The sequence below is a fragment of the Pipistrellus kuhlii genome, unplaced genomic scaffold (genome assembly GCF_014108245.1).
Source record: "Pipistrellus kuhlii isolate mPipKuh1 unplaced genomic scaffold, mPipKuh1.p scaffold_m20_p_12, whole genome shotgun sequence".
NCBI lineage: Eukaryota > Metazoa > Chordata > Mammalia > Chiroptera > Vespertilionidae > Pipistrellus > Pipistrellus kuhlii.
In genome coordinates, this window is record NW_023425427.1 from 25,970,775 (window position 1) to 25,994,772 (window position 23,998).

The 23,998-nt window shown below is 42.7% G+C and overlaps 1 protein-coding gene across 2 annotated transcripts in view; it reads right to left on the reverse strand.

Moving 5' to 3' along the window:
• Positions 1-11,256, reverse strand: part of GCNT1 (glucosaminyl (N-acetyl) transferase 1) — a 31,047-nt gene extending 19,791 nt beyond the window's left edge. For both annotated transcript variants that reach the window (XM_045580104.1, XM_036433759.2), the window contains exons 1-2: positions 11,131-11,256; positions 9,994-10,107 (exon numbers count right to left, since the gene is read on the reverse strand). The gene's annotated coding sequence lies outside the window, so the exon portion shown is untranslated. The remainder of the gene's footprint in view (positions 1-9,993; positions 10,108-11,130) is intronic.
• Positions 11,257-23,998: the final 12,742 nt, after the last annotated feature.

Here is a 23,998-nt window from a genome sequence, read left to right on the forward strand (position 1 = left end):
GCTGAAGCTAGCCAGAGCCTGGAACTTCACTCTGTCAGAATATGTCCCTTCACACTGTACTGCATTGCCTCAACCAAATTCTTTTTTTTTTTTTTAAGGGGGGAGGGGTTTGTTGGGTGGGCCACCCAAAGAACTCCAGACAAGAAATCCTACATTCCTTTGTGGTCAATATAACAAAACAAAACAAAACAAAAAAAACAAACAAAAAAAAAATCTGAGTCAAACATGAAATCTTGAAGTTATATTCTCTCTCTCTCTCTCTCTCTATATATATATATATATAGATAGATAGATAGATAGATAGATAGATAGATAGATATAGATATATAGATATAGATATATAGATATAGATATGTATATATATTACACTTTATTTTTAACCCCTTCCAAAAAAACCGTATGACTGAGCATGATCAATCTGTCCTGTAAGGCGGACTTTCTCTGTGTTCCAAAATCACATCCACCATCAAATGCTGGTCCCCTTCCTAATGGGTCCAATTTGGCACAGAGGACAATCCTCAAAATGGTCAGAAATGTCTTTGGATACCAAGCAAGATGTTTACGTTGAAGGCAATCACTTTGTACTCGTATTTTAAAATCTTGTATTTTTACAGCCATGTCTCCTATCGATACTTTCAGGGAATTCAAATGTTCTTTGAGAAAAGACAATCAAAACAACACTGTTAGATTGTCTATAATGTACTTGTAAAATAGTTCAGCATAACCAGCAAGATACACGCAGGGTTTCATATATGCCCGGAGGGCTGTGGCGGCTAAGAGCCCAAACAAGATCACATTCCTGGGACAGCCACACTCCAAATGCATCTACGGCTGTACCTGCCCCTCAGGCATTTTCTCTGCAAACCAGAGCTTTAGTTTAATCAGCAGGAGTGTTACAACTGGATCTTCCTAGTGAGTTTGATGACTTGGATTAGCTTAACAGATGTGAGAAAAGAATGAAGGAAGATAAGATCAGGGTGCTCCATCTACCCTGTTTCCCAGAAAATAAGTCAGTGTCTTATATTAATTTTTGCTCCCAAAGATGCGCTAGGTCTTGTTTTCAGGGGATGTCTTATTTTTCTATGAAGAAGAATACGGTACACATTTATTGTTAAATGAAAATAAAAGAGATTTATTACCTGTATACGGTACGGTAGTACAGTAGCTGTCAACACAAACCAGACAAACTGTGAATCCTACAGTATCAAGAATTTACTCATTTATTCAATGACAATCATGTCATCATTTTCTGGAACATCATCATAACAATCCAATTCCTGAATTTCCTGGTGAATTTCTTGTGACTCCATTTCTTTCAGAATCAGTGGACCAAATCTCTCGTGTTTAGCCTAGCCTTATATTTCACTCAGAAGGAAACCTGTAAGTAGGTCTTATTTTCGGAGGATGTCTTATTTTCAGGGAAACACGATATGTGGATGGGTTAGGGACATTCTAGAGGCACATCCTGAACTTACATCAAAGGAACAAAGAAGTCTGGCAAGTCCAATAGCTTGCAGTGGTGTCCGAGGTGCATGCCTGAGTCCAGCTGCTGATTCCAGGAAAGGCATGTTTATTTGTCTCCAGCCCCATGTCAGGCGACTCTTATCACTGGAATGATGATACGTGTGCCTCTAGAGAACCTTTTGTAGGAGATGCAATCAGAGCTCCCAGGCAGAGTTGGCCTGAGGTGTGCCCAGAGGACTGCAGCCCTGACCAACCTGTTCGCCCAAAAGGCCCAAAGTGCCGTGGGCTGGATCACGGACAGCAGCGCTGACGTGGCTAGTGGGGAGCAGACTGAGAAACCACATGATCTGTGACTTAGACGTAAAGCATTGATTTACCTGTCCAGGAACAAAGGACTGACCACATGATCTCTGGAACTTCCATGTTTTAAGTGGCTTGTTTAGAGGAACTTTAACATACATTTCAAAAGAAACCAAATACAAACACACACACACAGAGTATTCATTACTTTTCAGAGTTTGAGCACTTATATTTAAACACATTTTTATTTATTTCAAAGAGGAAGAAAGAGGGAGAGATAGAAACATCAATGATGAGAGAGAATTATGATCAGCTGCTTCCTGCATGCCCCTCCTGGGGATCAAGGCCGCAACCCAGGCATGTGCCCTGACTGGGAATCAAACCTCAACCTCCTGGTTAGTAGGTCAACGCTCAAGCACTGGGCCACACCAGCCAGGCTTGTGCACTTATTTTTACTCTAGTAGCAACTTTATTTTCCACTAAGTGATGTACATGAGCATATCATAGACAAAACTCATTTTTAGAGTAAAGTTTATGAGGAAACCAAGTTCTCAAATTTTCACATCTATAATGTATCTACTGAGGGTACTCTGGCTGAAAGTTTTTAATGATAAGTTTGCAAAAATTTTAGTATGCACTCTAAGAGTTAAAGCTTTAAGAAAGTACCTGCCATACATGTATATTTCTTTATTTATGTACTAATGAACATTTGTACAACTATATTAAATATGTGCATTACAAAACAAAAAGAGGAGCCAAAGCCTGTTTGGCTCAGTGGATAGAGCGTCGGCCTGCAGACTGAAAGGTCCCCGGTTCGATTCCGGTCAAGGGCATGTACCTTGGTTGCGGGCACATCCCCAGTAGGAGGTGTGCAAGAGGCAGCTGATCGATGATTCTCTCTCATCGATGTTTCTAACTCTCTATCCCTCTCTCTTCCTCTCTGTAAAAAAATCAATAATATATATATATATATATATATATATATATATATATATATATATATATTTTTTTTTTTTTTTTTTTTTTTTTTTTTTTAAAGAGGAGGGGAAGAGGAAATACCCTTAATTAGCTTAATCACTTATGGAACAAAACTTCTTGCTCACTACAAACGTACTATTTATAAGAAAAATATATTAAATATTCTTCATTATTTTTTGAAAACTCTTAGTAGTTACTTGGAGTCACTGCACTTTGAAGGCCTCTTCCCAGCTCGGTGTGTCTAGCATTTTGTTCCAACAGCTGGCTGGGTGACAGGAATACACTGGAGCCCTCTTCCTTCTACTATCTGAGTCTGAATACTTAGTTTTCAGTCTGTCTACCAATTACACAAAGGCTTTTGGTAAAATTCAGATGGTAGGTTTCAATCACCTGTCCTTGCAAACAGGTTCAAAACTCATTGATCCTCCTCACTTAGTTTTGGTAAATCACAATTGCACCATATTTCTTGGCAACGTGTTCACATTACCATGAAAACATTTCCAATCAGCCTTTCTGTAGTACAATTAAAAAAAAAAGCAGTGACTCTCTCCCTCTCATTGTGAGAGTTTCACAGTTATCCTGGAGTATTCCTTCTCTCCAAAGTATCTGTGAGTGCTGATAGGCACAGCAAACATTAGAAACAGGAAGCAAATGTGGAAACGCTCTCTTTTATTAAAGAAAGATGCTGACACCTATGAATCCAGCTACCCTTGGGCACCGCCCACAAGAGGGCCAGGGGTGCTCTGAGTGGTACCAAAGATGGCCATGTGCCCTCCCCAGAGCATTTCAAAGGGCCAGACAGTTTCTACCACCTGGAGCAGCAACTCTCATGTCATGACATACATCCCCAAAGCCCACCTGGCTTAAGGGAGAGGGCTGGGAAAGAATCAAAACCTCAGTACCACTGTAGCCCACTCAGGAAGCAGTCCATTACTTACTAATCCCAGTTCATTAGAAAGGAGAATGCAGGAACATCCAATGCCAGGTGAGAGATGCTCTGATTGAAAGCCTTTCTATTTATAAAACTAAACTAAGTCAATGATACCCTGTACCTCTTAAATCGTAAAACTTCACAATATGCTTAACGCCTGGGCCAGGAATTACCACCTCCTCCTCCTCTTCCACCTCAGGAAATTACACACACTGCAAGACACAGGACTGAGGAGGCACCCCTGGCAGTCACTTTTATTGATTTCTTTCTTAAATACTTAAACAATTACAAATACAAGGTCTTAAACTTTATCTCAATATTCACATCCTGCTTTGGATGCCAAACATTTGATGCACAGTCATTTCAATCTCATGTTCATACACAATTGGCAAATATCATAAACTGCACCTAACAGGCTAGGGCTCCTTAAGGGCAGAGAGTGGCTTTGACCCACCCCTGCCCCTGCCCTCCTCACCCCCAGACAAATGGTTCCTAACCTTGGCTGCACATGGAAACTATCAAAGAGCTCTCAAAAAATGCCAATACCTGGGTGCCCCTACCAGAGACACAGAATTGGTTTGGAACTTGGCCTGAATGTCAGGAATTTTAAAAACTCCTCACGTATAGCCAGCTGAGGCCCTGGAATTGCACTTGTGTGGTGAGGAGAGGGTTTGGAAATGCCCTTCCCTTCCAGGAGTCTCCCCCCGCCCAGCTAGGGGCTTTGCTGTACATCAGAGGGATAGTTGAGCATGACTGCCATTAGTCTTCCAGTGCAAGGTCAAAAGTGGGAAATAACTGTAGAAAAGATGGTGAGAGGCTACTTCAGGTGTATAGAGCTGAGCTTTTTTTACAACACTTCTGACACCAATCATCCAATTCAACCCTGTCACTAACTACCCAGAGTTAACACAGTCACAGAAGGCTGTCCCCTTTCGATGCCCACTGCAAATGAGTGCCCATTATCCCCCTTCGGGTAAGAAAAATTTGCCAGCCCATCCTCAGGTTACCTAGGGGCCCCCACACCTAAGTCACCTCATTAGCATAAACTCAGGTGTGGAAAGGAGCTCCTCTATGAATAACAAAAGATGTTCCTGTCACTCAGGAAATTCCAAGGCTTTTAGCAGCTCCGTGTCAGGAACCAGGGACAAAGACCAAATATATCACAAGGGCCAAGTCTAGCGGCAATACACATCACTTGTAATACTTTCCAAGGTGCCTACCACAATGTTTGGCACTAGAAAATGTTTCACAAATATTGGCTGGCAAAACATTTGACTTCACTCACACACACACCAAACTCAGCAGATGTTTTTTGTCTGTTCCTTCAGAGAAAAGAGAAGACCTTGAAATTCTGGTCCCCAGAGATAAGACCTTTTTACTCATCCTTTCTCTTTCTCTTTCCACCAAAGACCCATTCCCCCATCTGAATTCTGGAATCCATCCACTTTCACCTCCTCTGAAACCTGGACCTATTGTTTATTTTTCACCCCCAAATCTTGAGTCTTACCCTCTCTACCAGAAACTTCCCAGCAGCATCAGGATATGTTCAACTCTCTCCCATCTCAAGTCAGGTAAAAAATGTCCTCCCTCTCTTGCATGCACATTTGCCTTCCAAGTAGCTTTCACTTGCTTCTCCTCTTCCAAACACAACACTCTCACTCTCTGGGGCCAGCCTCTTTATCTTCTCATCTGACATCCCAATTTGGATCATCTCTTTGTATGGGCATGATTATTTTTATGCAACAGCTCTCAAACATGTATTTCCACCAGTTGTCTTCACCTTGATTCTACTTGGGTGTCTCAGAAGCAAACATGTCCAAATAGAATGATCTCCCTCCCCCACCTCTTGCCAACCTGCTCCTCCTCCAGTGCTCTCTCACACCACAAATGGTTTCACAATTCTGTCCCACTCAGTTCTTTATGCCAGAAACATTTGAAGCATCCTTGTTCCTCCCTGCATCAACTATAGCCAAATAACCACTACCTTCTCACTGATTTTAACGACAAACTCAGTCTCTCTCTGCCCTTGACAGGTTCAGCATCACTGCACCATCCCTGGGTGACAGCAAAACCTTGCATTGTTTGCCCCCACCCAATCCCCACTGTGGTTCTGTGTAAATTCATAGCCTATGCTTGTGCAAGTGACTGGCTCAGGGGGCTAAAGCCTTTGGCCTGGCCTAGCCAGGACCAAGCAGGACATCTTTTCCAACTGTTCCACCGGGGAGGGAAGGCTTTTCCTTTGCACAAAGGCACCATGTATGCCACCAGCACCTCCCCCACCAAACCCTCCTCCACACAGCAACGATGATCACTTACAAAACCCAGACCGAATCATCTCATCTCCCAAGTAAAATCCTCAGTTGGGTTCCCACTACTTGTTTGTTAAAGTCCAAAATGCTGAAAATGACCCAAGAGACCTCATCCCAAGCCACATTCCTGCCAAGGTCTCAAACCTTTCTATCCAAAACTTCAACCCCTAATTCACCTATTTTCTACTCATTTTAAATATCTATTTTTAGGGAGACCTACCCCCTTGAGTAACACTTTCCTCTAAACTAGATTAGGATCCCAAGTTAAATATTCTCTGGATATCTTGTGCTTTCCTGAATTACCACTTATAATGTGATGGCCTGTGTAACTGCACTAATCTGCACGCATGTGTGCATGAGTGCGTGCGTGCGTGTGTACACACACACACACACACACACACCCATGCCTCCTCCCAGCAATTAGACTAGTTTGCTCATAAAGGCAGGGACCTTCCATCCTGTTCCCAGCTGTAGCCCCAGAGCTGACAATGGGTTGCGTCTAACAGTTGCATGATAAATAGCTGTCCAGTGAATGCATAAATAGGTTACTTAGCCACATTTTGGCTATCTCTTTAACAATAGAAGAAAAGTTAGTAATTGGAGAAATTTATTAGTATATTTAATGCATTGATTGCAAAATACATGTAGGACTCCTGATTGGGAATGAATCAGAAACTCTGCATGTTTTATGGCAGCAGTAACATTTCCTTCTCTGGATTTGAGTCTGTGGTCACTATCTTCATTGGAGCCGTGGACAGTTTTACAAAGACCAGCTTCATGGCTGTACAACCGGAGCAGTCACACAGGACCCTGCACTTTGCTTAATACCCATCTGATTGTCACCATCTTGAAATTCTCAATAAGAAACTTTGAGGTCTTAGAAAACAAGACCCATAAATTATGTAACCTGTCCTGAGTCTTACAAATTAGTTTGATTTCTGGAAGAGACTCAATGGATAACCCATCTCTAGCTAAGGATGTATTTTTTTATAACCAGAGCTATCTTTTCAGCCTCCCTAAGCTTAGGATTAAAAAAAAAAAAAAAAAAAAAAAAAAGAGAGGGTTATAGTTTAAGGACATTTTTTCGTCTGATACGTTATCGTGTATTATGTAGGGGATGGGATTTTTTTCATAAAGTTAATACTTTTCAGACTAGAGAAATATGATTACATTAGCAATAGGGAAACAGTATATAGGAACTCTGTATTATCTTCACAATTTTTTTGAAAGTTTGGAACTTTTTTAAAATAAAAAAAGCTTATTTTTTTTTAAAAAAAAAAGGAAAAAAAATACATGCTTTTCTTAGCTCTTATTATTAGGTAAAAAGCTTTATAATTTTTCCTAGAACTAAATTCTAGTCTGAACATGGTCTATACTAAATCTCATCATTCAAATTTTTGCTTAGAATTTTGTTTGGGGTTCTAATATCAGAGATTGTGTCAATTTTCCCAAATTAACAAGCATGGTCCATTGTTACTCTATCACCTTCAAAAGGAGAGTCTACTAAAAAGGAGAAAACTGGAAACTACCATAGAATTTGTTTTTAGTTTTCAACATTTAAAATTTTAAAAATTCAATAACTATATCAGAATTTCTTTGGATAAAACTTGGCCAGAGCCGAAACCAGTTTGGCTCAGCAGTAGAGCGTCAGACTGCAGACTGAAAGGTCCCGGGTTCGATTCCAGTCAGGGTCATGTATGCTGGTTGCGGGCACATCCCCAGTAGGGGGTGTGCAAGAGGCAGCTAGTCAATGTTTCTCTCTCATAGAGGTTTCTAGCTCTCTATCTCTCTCCCTTCCTCTCTGCGAAAAATCAAAAAAAAAAAAAATATTAAAAAAAAAAAAAACTTGGCCAGACACATGTAGCCATTCATGAGGAAGACACTCGTTTAGTCATCTTTATTCTAAACATATTTTAAAAGTCAGATATTTGGTTAAACTTTACAAATAGCTTCTCAAGTCATTAGGAGTTTAAAGTTAATTGTTTTCACTTAATTTTTAGTATATAAATGTCTAAAGCATTTTAAATATTGGCTGTTTTTTTGTTTGCTTGTTTTTCTCAACAGGATGACTATCTCCTGAGGGATATATGGCAATGCCTGGAGATATGTTGGTTGTTATAACTGGAGGGAGGGGAGACTATGGCATCTATTGGGTAGAGACTAAGGAAGCTGCTACACAACTTAGAATGCACAGGACAATCCCCACAACAAGAGGTTCTCTGGCCGAAGTGTCAAAAGTGCCAAAGTTGAGAAATTCTGGTCTACCATACATGGCATTCGCTATAATTGGACAACCGTAAGCCATCCCTCCTCTGTCAAAGGCAATGTGGTTAAGAATTCAGTCCCCTGGAGGAAGCACACCTGATTTAAATGGACAGCCATTTGGGAACTGATGTATATATTTATATGAACAGTCACTTGGGAACTTGCTATTTGAGGCAGGGAGTTAGGCATTTGACATCCTGAGCCAGAACCATGAATAGATTTTTTTCACTAGACTTAATATTAAAAACAGGGACAAAATTCCTTGGATGCCCCATCAAGGACTCAATGCAGCGGAAATAATGTGCATGTCATAAATCATATAATGAAAAATATACACGACCTACATCATAGATCAGAATTTTTCATTCGCCTGAAAATGTAATTAGCAGGTATATCAGTTTCTAAGACAGATGCATAAAACCAAATTTGATTTGTGTTTTTAAAAAGAAAAATTGGCCAATACTTATATTAAACATTTTTTTATTAAACATTTTTTTAAATAAAAAATTTGCACTATTTCGGGGGTTACGGGGCAGGGAGAAAAAAAGCTCTGGCCAAACTGGACCAGAATTCCTGCATTGTTTCGTGGAGGAAATGGCTGATGTCCAACCAGATTTTAGCAAGACCTCTGGAGGTCACCAGGGACCGGCCAAATCCCATTTAGCTCTCAGGCCCTGCAGAGAGTTGATTTTGTAGATAGTTAATAGTTCTCAGGGAAAACATTTTTCTTAGCGTGCAGCAACTAAATTACAAATGGGAAAGAAGCGACTTTGTGACTAGAAACAGTCCTAAAACTAGTCAATAACAAGCTATAATTAGTGAAAGATGAATCCAGTACATATTCCAGGCCAAGGCTAAAGAGGTCCTTGCCAGGGCCAGCTTGAAGGGAGGGAGCTGATGGTAAACCTTCAAACCCTCACCATGAAACAGGAAAAAAAAAATAAAAAATTACCTTATGTGCCAGTTAAACTTTATAAAAGAAAAGTCATGGTATTGTGTTTTAAAGTAGAGGATTTCTGTGATGATTTGGAGGAAGGTGGGCATAGAGGAGGGTATGGGGGGGATAAATGTTGATGGATGGAGACTTGATTTGGGCTGGTGAGCACACAGGACAGTGTACAATGTGTTGAAGAACTGCGCACCTGAAACCTGACTACTGTGGTTAACCAGTGTCACCTCAATAAATACAGCAAAAAGGGGAAAAAAATTAAATAAATGGTAAAGCCTTAAAAAAAAAAAAAAAAAAAGTAGAGGCGTTAGTCATTTCTAAGACCTCAAAGTTTCCCAACGCTACCATCCTTAAGGTCTGCACAAAATTCATTAAGCAATAGCAGGTATCCAGAGCTTTTCCTTCTTGCCAGAACTGAACTCTGTTACCAAATCCTCTGGCTTGTCTGGAACTGTCTGGGCTCCTAGCAGGTAATTTACACTGATCTTTGAAAACTGTTCTCCCCTCCACCTTCCCTCTATAAAACAAGCCTGCCTTTCAGAACAGCTCTGAAAGGGGGGCGGAATACTGAGAGGAGGGGACAGGTCCTGAGAGAGTTCCTCACCTACCACTCGCTGAATTCAGGCCACCAAAAGCTGTGGCCATGTTCTCCTCTCCAGACACTATGGCTTTCTCCGAACACTGTATGCCCTCCCGACTGGCCTCTTGTTCTGTTTGGACAACGAAGACTCTCTTCCGTCTCCGAAGAAACAGCAAAGCAAAGAATATGCAGGATGCCAGGTAACTACCAAACTTACCTCCACTGGGCAGCCCATAGGTCCCGCCTGGGTCTGCAGGTGACCTCGTCCACCGTGAAAGATGGTGTGTGGCAGGGGAGGGGGCCTCTGTTTTGCTCTGAATCAGAGAAAGTGCTGCAAGGGGGGAAAGGGCTGTGAGCAAGAGCGAACACGTCAAAAGCTAACGATCAAAAACTGGAAGAATTGGAATTAGAAACTGGACGCTAACAATAACAACAACAACAAAAAAAAAAGTAAAAAGAATCCTAGGAAGGGATAAACCGTGTTGAAGAAAAATCACCTGTTTTCACAATGGACCCAGCAGCAGAGTTTCCCAGCCCTGCGTGGGAAGGGACAGGGAGGGAGCGGGAAGCCTGGGGAAGCCCCCAGACCAGCGCCTCTTTTCCAGCGGTTGCAGCCGCCCCCCGTAGAGTCCCTTGTTTTCTGGCGTCATCAGTAAACCAGAGGTAATGTCTGTCTATGGTGAGGGTTAAAGTCCCTGGCACCCAGAGCATGGCAGTGTGTAACTAACTGTTCGCTTCTAGCCTGTCCATGCCTGCAGTCAACTCTCCCGATTTCTTTCTTTCTTTCTTTTCTTTTTTTGTGGTTCTTTTTTTTCTTTTCTTTTTTTAAATTAAGATATTATATGTGTACATACCTTACCAACCCCCCCCTCCACTCCCATACATGCCCTCCCTCCCCAGAGTTTTGCGTCTATTGGTTATGCTTATATGCATGCATCCAAGTCCTTTGGTTGATCTCTTATCTCCCCCCAACTTTCCGGATGTCTAAGCTCAGACTCCCTTTGCGGACCAGCTTTTAAAGAGCCTAAAAAAAAAAAAAAAAAAGTGGCTTCCAGGGGACCCTGGGTACCAGCATTCCGGCCCCGGGCACCACTGATCAGACAGGAGGGCAGGGTCCGAGGGAGCGCCCTGCGCCATCCCTGGCCCGTGGCTCACTCGCTCGCCGCGGGGTCCCACCGCGCGCCCGCACTCCCAGCCCGGGCTCCGCGCCCCACCCCCGGACAGAGCCCACCCCGCCCGGAGCAGCAGCAGCGGGGTCCGGGCAGAGAGCCCGCTCCCCCCTCCCATCCTCCTTCCCATCTTCCCTCCCCGCCGCGGGGCAGCGGAACAGGGAAGTCTGTGGGGAGTTGGTTACCTGCAGGATCGTCTGGCCCCGAGGCGCAGGAGGGTGCGGTACCGCGTGGCGCCCCAAGAAGCCACGCGAGGGAAGAGGGAGTTCCGCACCCGCAGAGCACCGGCCCGGGTCTGCGCCGAGCTAGCTGCTGTGGAGAACCGCACCTCTAAGGCTGGGGGGCCCCGCCCGCGCCACGCCCCTGGGGCCGCCCCCCCAGGCCACGCCCGCCCGCCCGCCCGCCTCCCCGCGCGCAGGGCTGCGGTTGGGGCTCCCCCCTCCTAGCCGGGTCCCTGCGCCCTCTGGGCATTGCCGCGCTCCTCCCGGAGGTGAGCGGGCATCCATCCACCTCCTTCATTCCTCTGCTTGCTCAAGTTCGCCTTGGTTTTTAGTTCTCCGAAGAGGACTTTTCTTTATGTCCCCTGCGTCAGAGGCAGAAAACTGGAGGAAGTCCTGCCTTTTCCGATTTTTAAAAAAAAGAAAATGTTTTGTAACAAAGAGGGGGGTGGGGTGGGGGGGAAGTAATGCCAAGGTTCTTGATATCATACAAAGTTTAGAGATGATCATGTATTTTTCCCCCCCAATGAACCTTGCTTACTAAATTTAGCATTTAAAAACTGCTTGTGCTCATGTGTAAGATCAACTAAATAAAAACTAAGATCAACTGTGGAATAAACCACAGTGCGGGGGAAAATAGTAAACACCTCTCTCCCACCCTGACAGCACAGGTGGCCGGGTAGTCATTTATAAAAGCTGACACAGTCTCCTTTGTAGCAAGAGGAACGTTGTGCATTGGTTGTTCTTAATATTGGGATCATTTATTAATTCATCTACGTGCATTGAAGTACTAGTAAATGAAGGAACATACGCAGCCCCGTCCACCGAGTTCTGCTGTAGGGATCTGTAGGGTAAAGCTGTTAACTGAAAGCTTGCTTTGCTGACCCTCATTCTAACCAAAGAAGGTCATTGCTAGTCTAGGGAGACACATGAAATGCAGAAGGCAGGGCTGGGCTGGCCTAGAGGGCACCACTGAGTTTCTGAACTCACCCTTTTGGGCTTTCTACCGACTGAGGTTAAAAGGGAGGGGAACATTCTTGCACAGGTCCGCACAGAGCGGAGGTTGACAGTGGCCGGTAAGTGCAGCTAATAATATGTAGAGCTAATGAAATATTCCTGGGGGAGGTAAATCTTGCCTTCTTCCCAAGGAGATTCCTGCTCCAATGATAATCTTGGAGCATCTTGTTTTAATTTTAATTAGAAAAGTAATGTTTTCATAATACATTAAGAATTCATGAGTTTTTAAACTGTGGCTTATATATTTGTATTTGTATTTTAATATATTTTTATTGAGTTCAGAGAGGAAGGGAGAGGGAGAGAGATAGAAACATTAATGGTGAGAGAGAATCATTGACCAGCTGCTTCCTGCATGCCTCCTACAGGGGATCGAGCCCAAAACCCAGCCCTTGACTAGGATCAACAGGGGACCCTTCAGTCCACAAGCCAATTATCCACTGAGCCAAACTGGCTAGGGCTAAACTGTGGCTTATATTTTTTATCATGGAAACAAAAGTTTGAATCCAAGAACCTTCTGCAAATATACACAGAATTTGCATTTTGGTCAAAACAGAATAATAATAATAATAATAATTGCAATATAATAGTAATTTTCTTCTCTGTTGCTAATTCAGGTGACCTTTTTTTTACTAAGGTACATAATGATATAGGAATTATGTATTTTGTCTGCCAAGAGCATCTCCTCCTACTGAAAAAGGCTCCTGCCGTGCCTTTTTCAGCAATCCTATCCTATATAATTTATCTTTACTAGCAAAAGGATAATATGCTAATTAGACTGGGCTGACTGGCCATCTTCCAGATGTCTGACTTCCTTCTGAACAAAGCCATGGTGGTGGGGGCCGAAGCAGAGGCAGTTAGGGGCGAGCAAGCCAGCAGGGAAGGGCATTTGGAGATGAGATCAGGCTGGTAGGGGAGGGTAGTTAGGGGCAATCAGGTAGGCAGAGACAGTTAGGGGCGATCAGGCAGGCAAGGGGGCAAGGTAGGGGCGATCAGGCAGGCAGGCAGGCAGGTGAGGGGTTAGGAGCTAGTCATCCTGGATTTCGAGAGGAATGTCTGACTCCATTTAGGTCCAATCCCATGGGGGGGTCCCAGATTAGAGAGGGTGGAGGCCAGGCTGAGGAACCTTCTTCCATGCACGAATTTTGTGGGCTGGGCCTCTAGTCTATAGATATAAAAGCCTAAGTGACCATTCTGACCAGTTGACTGGTCGCTATGATGCACGCTGACCATCAGGGGCAGATGCTCCAACCAGTAGGTTCACTTGCTGATGGGGTCCAGCCAATTAGGACTGGGCAAGACAGGCTGGACACATCCTGGAGCCCTCCCACAGTCCCTCTCAGGTCCTGGTCATGCACCAGTGGTGTCCCTTGGCCTAACCTGCAGCCTCTCACAATCCAGGACCCCTCAAGGGATATCAGAGAGCCAGTTTCAGCCCAATCCCCACAGGCCAAGCCAAGGGACTCCACCAGTGCATGAATCTGTGCACCAGGCCTCTAGTTACTTAATAAAGCCAAATTTACTCCACTGAATTCTATTCTTTAACATTGCCAAAACAATGCTAATTCTGCTCTTTAACACAATTTGTACAACGTTGTGCTTCAGATATATTATGAGCATTGGTGGGTTGATCTGCTCATCAAACTTTAATATATAATATTGTTTTACCAGGAAAAACAACTTCAAGATTCAAACAATGGACTTATAAATTAACTTTAGAATATAGATTTTTGTCAGTTGGACACTGGATGTATCCTATAAATGCCATTTGCTTACCACAATAACAAACCTATCATAAATCTATATAAGGAGTTCAAAGGGTATTTCTGGGTTTCTTAGTGGTATCAGGGTCTACTCATAAGACAGAAATCTCAGCAACTATTTTTACAGAAACTTTAAGGAATTGCTTAAACAGGCAATGGAGGGTTGGAAAGGCAAGAGGAAACATTGCAGTAACTGAGAGATAGTAACTGCAGGAAGCAGCTGCCAGTGACAGATCTGGACAGAGAAGTATTCAGATTATCAGAAACTAAGAGCTGGAAAAGGGCCTGGAGGGAGCTGGGATTCAGGCTTCCAAGGAAGGGCCTGTACCCGCCCGGTTGGTATTTCGGAAGGTAAATGTTGAAGGTTGCTGGATCTGAGAAGGTAGGTTAAAAACTAGAAATTGGAACCAACTGCTGCAGCCAGGGAAAAGAACCATTGCTGGGTGACAATGGCAGTTATGAAATCAAAATGTGGGGTTTGATTCTGAGTTCACTGTCTCAAAATATTGAAGAATGAAGTCGCGGAACAAACTGGTCAGCGGAACCAATGTTTGTTGAGAGAAGCCAGTCCTGGAAAAGGGGTTCCAGGAGCAGCCAGTGCCCAGAGCTTCCTTTCCGTGTTAGAGTCAGCTGTTCAGGTCTATTAGTCCATATGCAGAGTCCCATATGGCAGTAAACCACGTGGGCGCATGGGGAGCATACCTCCTGCCATCAACCCAGGAATCTAGCCCACAGGGGTGGGCATGAGGGAGCGAGAGCAAGTGCCGGATTTTTAATCTAGGGGGCTAGATACAGCCTTGCTAGTTCCTGACTGGCCTTTTCAAAGAGTTCTGCCTTAACAATATCCTTGGGATTGGTTTATTATATGCCTCATTGCCTTGGTTATCTGAAACCTGCTTGTTTTAGCAACAATCCATACATTTTAAAGTTTGTCTCTCCTGTGTGCCCTTCTTTCCACGCCCAGTTGGATTGCCTCGCAATTCTGCCTGGCTGGGTTCCCCAGGTTTTTTTTGTTTTTTGTTTTTTTTTAATATATTTTATTGATTTTGTACAGAGAGGAAGGGAGAGAGATAGAGAGTTAGAAACATCGATGAGAGAGAGTCATCGATCAGTTGCCTCTTGCACACCCCCTACTGGGGATATCCTCGCAACCAAGGTACATGCCCTATACCGGAATCGAACCCGGGTCCCGTCAGTCCCCAAGCCGACACTCTATCCATTGAGCTAAACCGGTCTCAGCATGGGTTCCCCAGTTTTACTTCCTTTCTCTCCAGCCCCAACACCACCAGGGTCCCCATTCCTGACTACCAGCTTCCTTCTGTCTCCTCAGTTACAGCAAGCTGATAGCAAGAAGCAAGTCCCTTCTTCCCACTCCAGGCTTCTGGTCTCCTCCAGCACCCCTTTTTGGAAAACTTTACAGGCAGCATGGTTTGCTGTGTCACAGCCACAGCATCACCAATGGGTTTGAACTTCAAGATATACCTTCATAACCAGCATAAGGAGTAAACCCATGATTACAACTATTAAATATCCTTACATAGATGCAGGAATGTCCTGGTAAACAGAGCTGTTATAGTGGTAATTTAAGATAATTATAATAATTTTTTAATATAATACAACTATGGTTAAAAGTACAACTTCTCTGGCCATGTAGCTCAGTTAGTTAGAGTGTCATTATTCAATGCAGCTTGTCCAGAGGCTCTTTTGTTGCTTGTCCTGGGGCTGAAATACTCCTGAGGCATAGATGTTATCTCCAGGTAGGAAAGGTCAGGTGGTCCTGGTCCAAACTGTGTGACCAGCAATATGCTAGGAGAGGAACAGTCACCTGAGGGCTAGGTCCCATCCTACAATTGATTGCCTGTTGCTAGGCACCGGGGGCTTTGCATCTGTCCCAATAATTCCATAAGGGACGTATGCACAGGTGACCTAGGAAGCCTCAGCCAGAAATCTGACACGTACGGCCCTAGGTAATTAATAATTCCACCGAGCATAAATTACACAGGAGACAAACATGCAGTGCACGAATCACTCACAGTTTATTTGCCAGAGTCCTGGTGGGTTCCAGAATCCTAGGCACTGACAGACACACACAGTTCACCGAGGATGTTGCAGCTGCAGATCAGCTTGAGTTGGGGCCTCTCACGAAGGCTCAGGGTTCGAGGCTCAGGGTTCAGGGCTCGCGGTTCAGGCAGGGGGGAGTGGGGGGCGACCTTCTGTGGAGGAGCAGAAGGAATGTCTGATCTTCTGTGGAGTTTCCTCCTTTTATGTGTCTTCAGTGCTCAGAGGAGTCTTCAGTGTGTCTTATCAGCGGGTCCTGCTATCTGGTCTTACATATGGGATACAGATCACTTTATTTTCTACACACAGGCCACTCAAGGGTGCTTATCAGTTTGTTTACATTCCATTCCACACTTTCAGATATCACACTTCAATTCCATACTTTAATACTTATTCAACATTTTATTTATCCTTATTACTATAACAGCACCCTGGTGATCTTCTGTACCTGGCCCATCGGCCATGCTCTGCTCTCGTCAGTCTAACTGACTACAACAATCCCAATCCCTGAGAGGATCTTTCTAGCCATTGGACTCCTCCCTATAAAAGAAAAGACCTTTTCAAAAGCTTACATATCTTACAGTTGAAACATTTTCCCTATTACACTTTCTTCCCCTTGTAGTCCAATGGACCCTGTTGTAATAATTCCTTTGAACAAGTCTTCCCTGTACCTAAATTCAGATTTGGTTTTTATTTGACAGTTTAATGATGCTGTGACCCAGATCAAGATTAGACCTCCCCTAGGGGCCTCCACATTCAGCAATTTGAGTTCCTTTGGTGAGTTCCATTCTTGAGCTGCTCAGGACATCTTGTCTGTTAAAGTTACTTTAATTCTTTCCAGCAAAAAGAGAATATTTTCCAATAAAGATTCTTCTTTGGCCCTCCTGTAAGACCTCTCTGTTCTCCCTTTGTTCCTCAACACAGGGATTAGGCCAAGGAATTAGTGAAGTGGGATTCTTTCTCAGCTTCTTTAAAGTTTATTTTTGGGGGATTAACTTCTGTTAGTCCCACAGAGAACTCTTACTCGATCTGTTTCTCCCACCGGCGGATTGCCATTATGGCATTAATTTAGCTTAATATATTCAAGAATTGGCAAAATTTACCAAAGGCAATTAAGGGGAAATTTGGTATCTTCCCAAACTGGCTCATCTGAGACCTTTCCCTTTCCACTATCTCCATTTCTTCTTTTTATCACCGTAACGTTCTCTTCAGCTGCCTTGAACCCTTGGATCTGTCCTGTCAGCACCTCTACTGACTCTACCTCCTATACATGCCTGTGCTACACTTCCCTACCCACTCCAGCCCCATGAGATATAGGCTCCCTCTGTTATGCTCACCTCTTCTTTACCTCATTGGTGAAAGAAGAACAATCCCCTGACCAAATAGTACGAGACAGCCAAGCACAGGACACTGGATAGATGCCATTGATAACAGCTTATTAGTCACAAAGACATTCCTGGGGAGGAGGACACTGCATGCCTTCATGAGGAGACATGAGGAAGGTAGGTAGACAGGGATGGGACCATGGGGGAGGCGGAAGGAAGGTGGTGGGGAAGAAAAGAGAGAGAGAGGTGTAGGACAAAACCAGAAAAAATGTAGGAAGTTGTAGAAAGTTCTCAGAGAGGGATTTTTGTCATTGTCAAAATCTGGCTAAGGTTTGATGGTTTCATTTATAAGAAGTTTTTTTTAAAGCTTTAGTGTCAAATATTACAGTTTAAAAAAAACCTGAATTTGGTGTTCTTGATGTTAAAATGGTAAATTTTTCTTAGATTACCGGTCTGCTCTTAATAAGAAATTGTAATCAAGTTTTTCTTTACCTTCTGAGTAATCTGCCTAGAAGGCAAAGATTCTATGTCTTACAATAATTTTCCGTGCCTTATGTTTATCGTGTTCTTGATTTTTAAAAAAAATATTCTCATTTTTAAAAATGCTATGGTTGCCAGGACCGGTTTGGCTCAGTGGATAGAGTGTTGGACTGAAAAGTCCCAGGTTCTATTCCAGTCAAGGGCATGTACCTTGGTTGTGGGCACATCCCCAGTAGGGGGTGTGCAAGAGGCAGCTGATCAATGATTCTCTCTCATTGATGTTTCTAACTCTCTATCCCTCTCTCTTCCTCTCTGTGAAAAATCAATAAAATATATTTAAAAAAATAAAAGAGCTATGGTTATTTATAATTATGTTATCCCAAATGTTTGCTTTTAATATCTTCCATTGCCACCTTGACTTTGGATTGACTTCCATTTTGCATACCACATAAACACATGTTCTTGCCAGTTACATTATTTTTGGAAGTTCAATGATAATCAACAGGGCTAGAATTTGTAACTTTAAATGGTATGTCATAGACAGTATATAGTCTTTCACTGAAACAGTATCTTTTAAAAACAGTTTTCATTGATAGTGTAGGGGTTCAAAACAAGTCACCCAAGACGTGCCCCTCTGCCACGTGGATTGTTTAGATCTGAAAACAGTCAAAGCCCAGAAGGCCCCTGAAGAACCTTTGCCAATCCCCCTAACTGCCTAAACAAAGGGACTTTCTCTAAGAAGTGAACTTACCATTATAGATGAATATCTATAATAATAAAAGCGTAATATACTAATTATACCAGATGTCCTCCGGACGTCCTTCCGGACTACCTTCCCACTGAAGCTAGGGCTTCTAGGGAAGCCGGGGTCTCAGGTGCCAGAGGGAAGCCAGTGCCGGCAGCTGGGGGAAGGAAGGCCTACTCTTGCATGAGTTTCACACATCGGGCCTCTAGTGTTTTAATATAAATATAAATAGTTTAATATAAATTAGGGTGAAAACTAACAAGTCCACTTTGATCCAAGTCCTCTCTGTGTCCCATGGCTTCAAGATGGTTCTGTATATATTTGTTTACTAAATAATAACTCTTTCATCTCCCTGTGAATTGCCTTACTTCCCCCTCCTTAGTTCTGAATGACATATATACCCCATTTTTCCTCATTGTCTTTGGTATTCCATGCTTATGTGAATTCCCCATACACATGTATTAAAACTTGATTTTTCTTCTTTTAATCTACTGTATGTCACTTAAATTACTTGACCAGCCAAAAGAACTAAGAGGGAAAGGGGAAAGTGTCCCTGATTCCCAACAGAAGAAAAATGGTTATTTGTGCTGGTATTATATAGCTGTAAAAAAGTGGTGAGGATATCATTCTATATTGTCATAGAAAGTAATGTTGCCTGAACTGGTTTGGCTCAGTGGATAGAACATCAGCCTGCAGACTGAAGGGTCAAGGGCATGTACCTTGATTGCGGGCACATCCCCTATAGGGAGAGTGCAGGAGGCAGCTGATTGATGTTTCTCTCTCATCGATGATGTTTCTAACTCTCTATCCCTCTCCTCTCCTCTCTGTAAAAAGATCAATTATATATATATATATATATATATATATATATATTAATGCTAATATATTAGTAGATTTTTAAAATAAGAGCAATAACTATATGAATTATTACTCATGATCAAAGATATAAATAAGCAATGCATATACAGTCATGTCCAGGGATTTTTACATTCTATCAATACTACTTAAATGTTTGTGTAAAGAAAAATAGACATATAAATATTATTTTGCAACCATCATAACTTTAAAAATATATTTCCACTTTGGAAAAAAAAAAGTATAAAATACATGAATAAATAAACTAGTCAGTAATAAATTGAACATTTTTATCAAAAAGGAAAATAATTTATAGTTAGCAAATGCCTATCATGATGTTTATCAGAAAAATCGACTTAAAAGAAGTACCTGTCTGAATAGATTGTGGCATAGCCATACAATGGAATACTACTTAGTTAAAAAACCAAACTGATTTACACAACAATATGGATGAGTCTCAGAAACATTATGCTGAGGTAATGATGCCAAACCCATAAGAGCACATATCATTTGATTCATATTTGTGTATTTGGTATTCTTGATAGGCAAATCTAATTAGTGTGATAGAAAGGAGAGTAGTTGGCCTTGACTAGTGTGACTCAGTTGGTTGGGCATCGTCCTGTGCACTGAAAGGTTGCTGGTTTGATTCCTAGTCAGGGCACATGCCCCGGTTTCAGGTTTGATCCTCAGTAGGGAGCATGCAGGAGGCAGCCCATTGATGTTTCCCCCTTACATCGGTTTCTCTCTCCCTCTTCCTTCCTCTCTCTCTCTAAAAATCAATAAAAACATTAAGAAGAAGAAGAAGAAGAAGAAGAAGAAGAAGAAGAAGAAGAAGAAGAAGAAGAAGAAGGAGAAAGAAAGAAAGGAGAGTAGCTGTTACCTGGGACTAAGGGGGATGAACTTATTTTTTAGCGTGATCAAGATGTCCTTTATCTTGATCATGGTAGTAATTACATAAGTATATACATTTCTCAAAACTCAGTAAGCTGTACACTTAAAAACGGATACATTTTAACGTGTGTGACAAAGAGGAAAAGTAATTTTATCTCTACACTTATAGGTTCTTGGCTGGGGACCCCTGTGAAAACAAAGTCAGATTAACAGGACAAAGACAAAGGTTTCATAGCATACCTGCTGTAGATGGGGAAGATACCCAAGGAAACTGAGTGACTCCCTGAAATGGCCCAATCCACCACTTAAATACCATCTGCAGCTAAAGACAAAGGAAGGTTTGGATGGGGCGTGGGGGTGTGCAGGAAGAGAGGTTACAGGAAAAGCACAGTAAACAAAGTTATGGTTGTTATAGAGATTGAAGTCTTTAAATTGTTGCCTTCTCCACTGATAATTGTTTCCGGGGAATAATAGATTGTATTTAGTCACCCTGTGTTCCTGGTACAGAGCAGGAGACACCCTTTCAAGTGGAGATTTCCCTTATCGACGTAAATATTCTTACAAAAGAGTAACCTGCTCAGTTTTCAGAACTTCTCCCATGTTTGCTGTTTTTAAAAAAGAACCAGTTCAAGTTTATCCTTATGCCTAACAGGCATATTTGGGGGAGGCAAATTCTGTACTCCTTCATATGTAAACTATACCTCAATAACATAGATTTTTTTTTTTTAATGTCTGTTTAAAAGTACTAGAAGGCTCCAATAGAAAGGAGAGAGCATGTGTTGGGCATGATCTGGACACCGAGTTTGAGATGAAGATGAACTCTCAATGAGAGGGAAGCTCTGAGCCTTAGAGATATGCCAGGACCCCAGTTTTCCTATCTAGAAGCCCCTTAGAGCGGGGTGGCTAGTGCCACGAGGGCACTAAATGCACTCTTTTGAGGGTGAGAGGGCCCAAGAGAAACTGTGGGGAATTTTTACAATTCTGAGGCCCTGGCCCAGCAAAGGAAGGGGATAGGTTGGTGAGGGTGGAGGAGAAACAGATTAGCACTGTGTCCTGGCCACTGAAGGGGGTGAGGGGGCTGCCTTGTCCCAGGACACGGAACCATCGGGTGGGCTCACAGAGTACTTCAAGCTAAAATCCCCATGCTAACGGAGCAAGAACGTCCCAGATGTAAATGTATTTCTTTAATACTGACTTAACAGTTGAGTTTGAAATGTGGCAGAGGTGCCCTCTGGTGGTAGAATCCAAAACCAAATGTTTTACTTCTTTTCATTGAATAATGATAAAAAGACATGTGTGCCTCTATTCCTAGCAAAGCCTACTCTTCCACTTGGGCCCTTGATCCCCACCGTTCTGTCATACTCCAGTGACATCACCCAGTGATGATCTCTTTTACAACACTTATTTATTCTTTCTACTGAATATTTCATATCGACATACAAAAATGTTATTCCCTCCTACCGCCCCCCCCCCCCTTTTTTTTAAAAAAAAAAAACACTACCCTTTCTGGAGCCCATTGTTCCTTTAGCTACTACCCTAATTTATTCTTATTCTCTCTCTCTCTTTCAGACACACACACACACACACACACACACACACACACACACATCCTCTCACACCAAAGCTTGGTGATCTCCTTTTTTGTGTAAAGAGCTAGATAGTAAATATTTTATAAGCACAGTGGGCTACATGGTCTCTGTTGCAACTGCTTAACTCTGTCCCTGTGGGTGACAGCAGCCACAGGCAACAATAAGTGTGTGAGCATGGTCACCTTTGCCTAGTTCACTGACCCCTGCTTGACAGAAAGCTGATGTCAGTTCACCCTTGCAGTGACCTGTCAGGGCAGAGGTACAAGCTGTCCTGTGCTTTACACTTGCAGGCATCTCTCTCTGGGATCTCTAGAGCAGTACGGAGGATCCCCAAGGGCATAAACCTCCTGAGAGTACCGCAAAGGGAATTTCTGGAAGAATCTGATTGTGTCAAAAGAACTGTCTGTATCTGCTTTCTCCAAATATAGTGCTTCCTGCCATGTTCCTAAGGAAACTGCTCTTGTCAAATTCGGCTCCACAGTACTACATCCAGGAGGCATTCATCTAAACTTATCTTACTTGTCATCTGAGCAACATTTCTAACAGATCACCACTCTTTGTCCTTGTAACCCTTTCTTCCAATGGACACTGAATCCTCCCTGTTTTTCTCCTGTCACTCCTCTAAGACCTCACCCAGCTCATGCTAGTTAAGTATTACCTCTGCTTCGCATCTGTATTTAAACTGACAGCTACCTAATTTTTATCTTGCCTGCTTTTTGGCCTCCATCTTTTACTCTTAAGGACCCTGTGATTTTAGGGGTCTGGGTCGAGGGGAATCTCCCAATCTTAAAGTGAGCAACCTTAATTTCATCTGTTAATCTTTTTAAAATTATATTTTTTTATTGATTTCAGAGAGAAAGGGAGCGGGAGAGAGAGAGAGAGAGAAACATCAATGATGAGGCGACGCCATTTGCTGCGGCCGTGCGTGTGTAAAGCTGATCTCAGGAGAGCGCGGTCTCTGGACTCATCGGTGCACCCGACCCGCCTCTCGCGCCCGCTTGGTACCGCGGGGCTCCATGCGTGAACCCCGCGCCCCTCGGAGGAATCGCTGCCGCCCGAGTAAGAGTCGGAGTCACCGTGCGGCCTCTGCTCCCGCCATGCCCAAGAATAAAGGTAAAGGAATAAAATGAAATTAAAGGCTGGACTAGTTAGACCTCACTAGCTACGGTGAATTTATGTGCAACTTTATATATATATATAAATTTTTAATATATTTTATTGATTTTTTTTGCCCCCCTTCTTCCCTCCCACACATCCCCTCCCTCCCCAGAGTTTTGTGTCCATTGGTTGTACTTATATGCATGTATAAAAGTCCTTTGGTTGATCTATTATCTCTCCCAGATCTTCCTCCCCTCCCCGCAGTAATTTGACAGTCTACTTGTTGATATACTGTCTCTATATCTATCTTTTGGTTCATCAGTTTATAATGTTCTTTATCATCCACAAATGAGTGAGGTCATGTGGTGTTTCTCTTTTATTGATTGGCTTATTTCACTCAGCATGATGTTCTCCAATTCCATCCAGGTTGCTGCAAATGATGAGAAGTCCTTCTTTTTTATGGCAGCATAGTATTCCATTGTGTAGATGTACCATAGTTTTTGGATCCAATCATCTGCTGACGGGCACCTAGGCTGTTTCCAAATTCTGGCTATTGTAGATTGTGCTGCTATGAACATAGGGGTGCATATATCCTTTCTGATTGGTGTTTCTAGTTTCTTGGGTTTATGTGCAACTTTAAAAGAAGAGATCCACCATGTAGCATGTGATGCTTTTATTCGGCTGGTCTCCAGAGAACTTTGCTGTGATAGAAAGTAATGTAAAGGGGAAGAAACCTTCACGTGACTTGCAAAAAAAACCCGAATCTCTCATCAGTGTGCAAACTCTGGAATCAAAATCTGTGGATCTATAAAACATTGTGAAATGAAAAAAAAAAAAAATAGAAATTTTGAATGGGAAAAAAAAAAGAAACATCAATGATGAGAGAGAATCATTGATTGGTTGCTTCCTGTACACCCTCTGTTGGGATCAAGCCTGCAACCTGGGCATGTGCACTTCACCAGATTTGAACCTGGGACCCTTCATTCCTCAGGCTGACACTCTTCCCACTGAACCAAA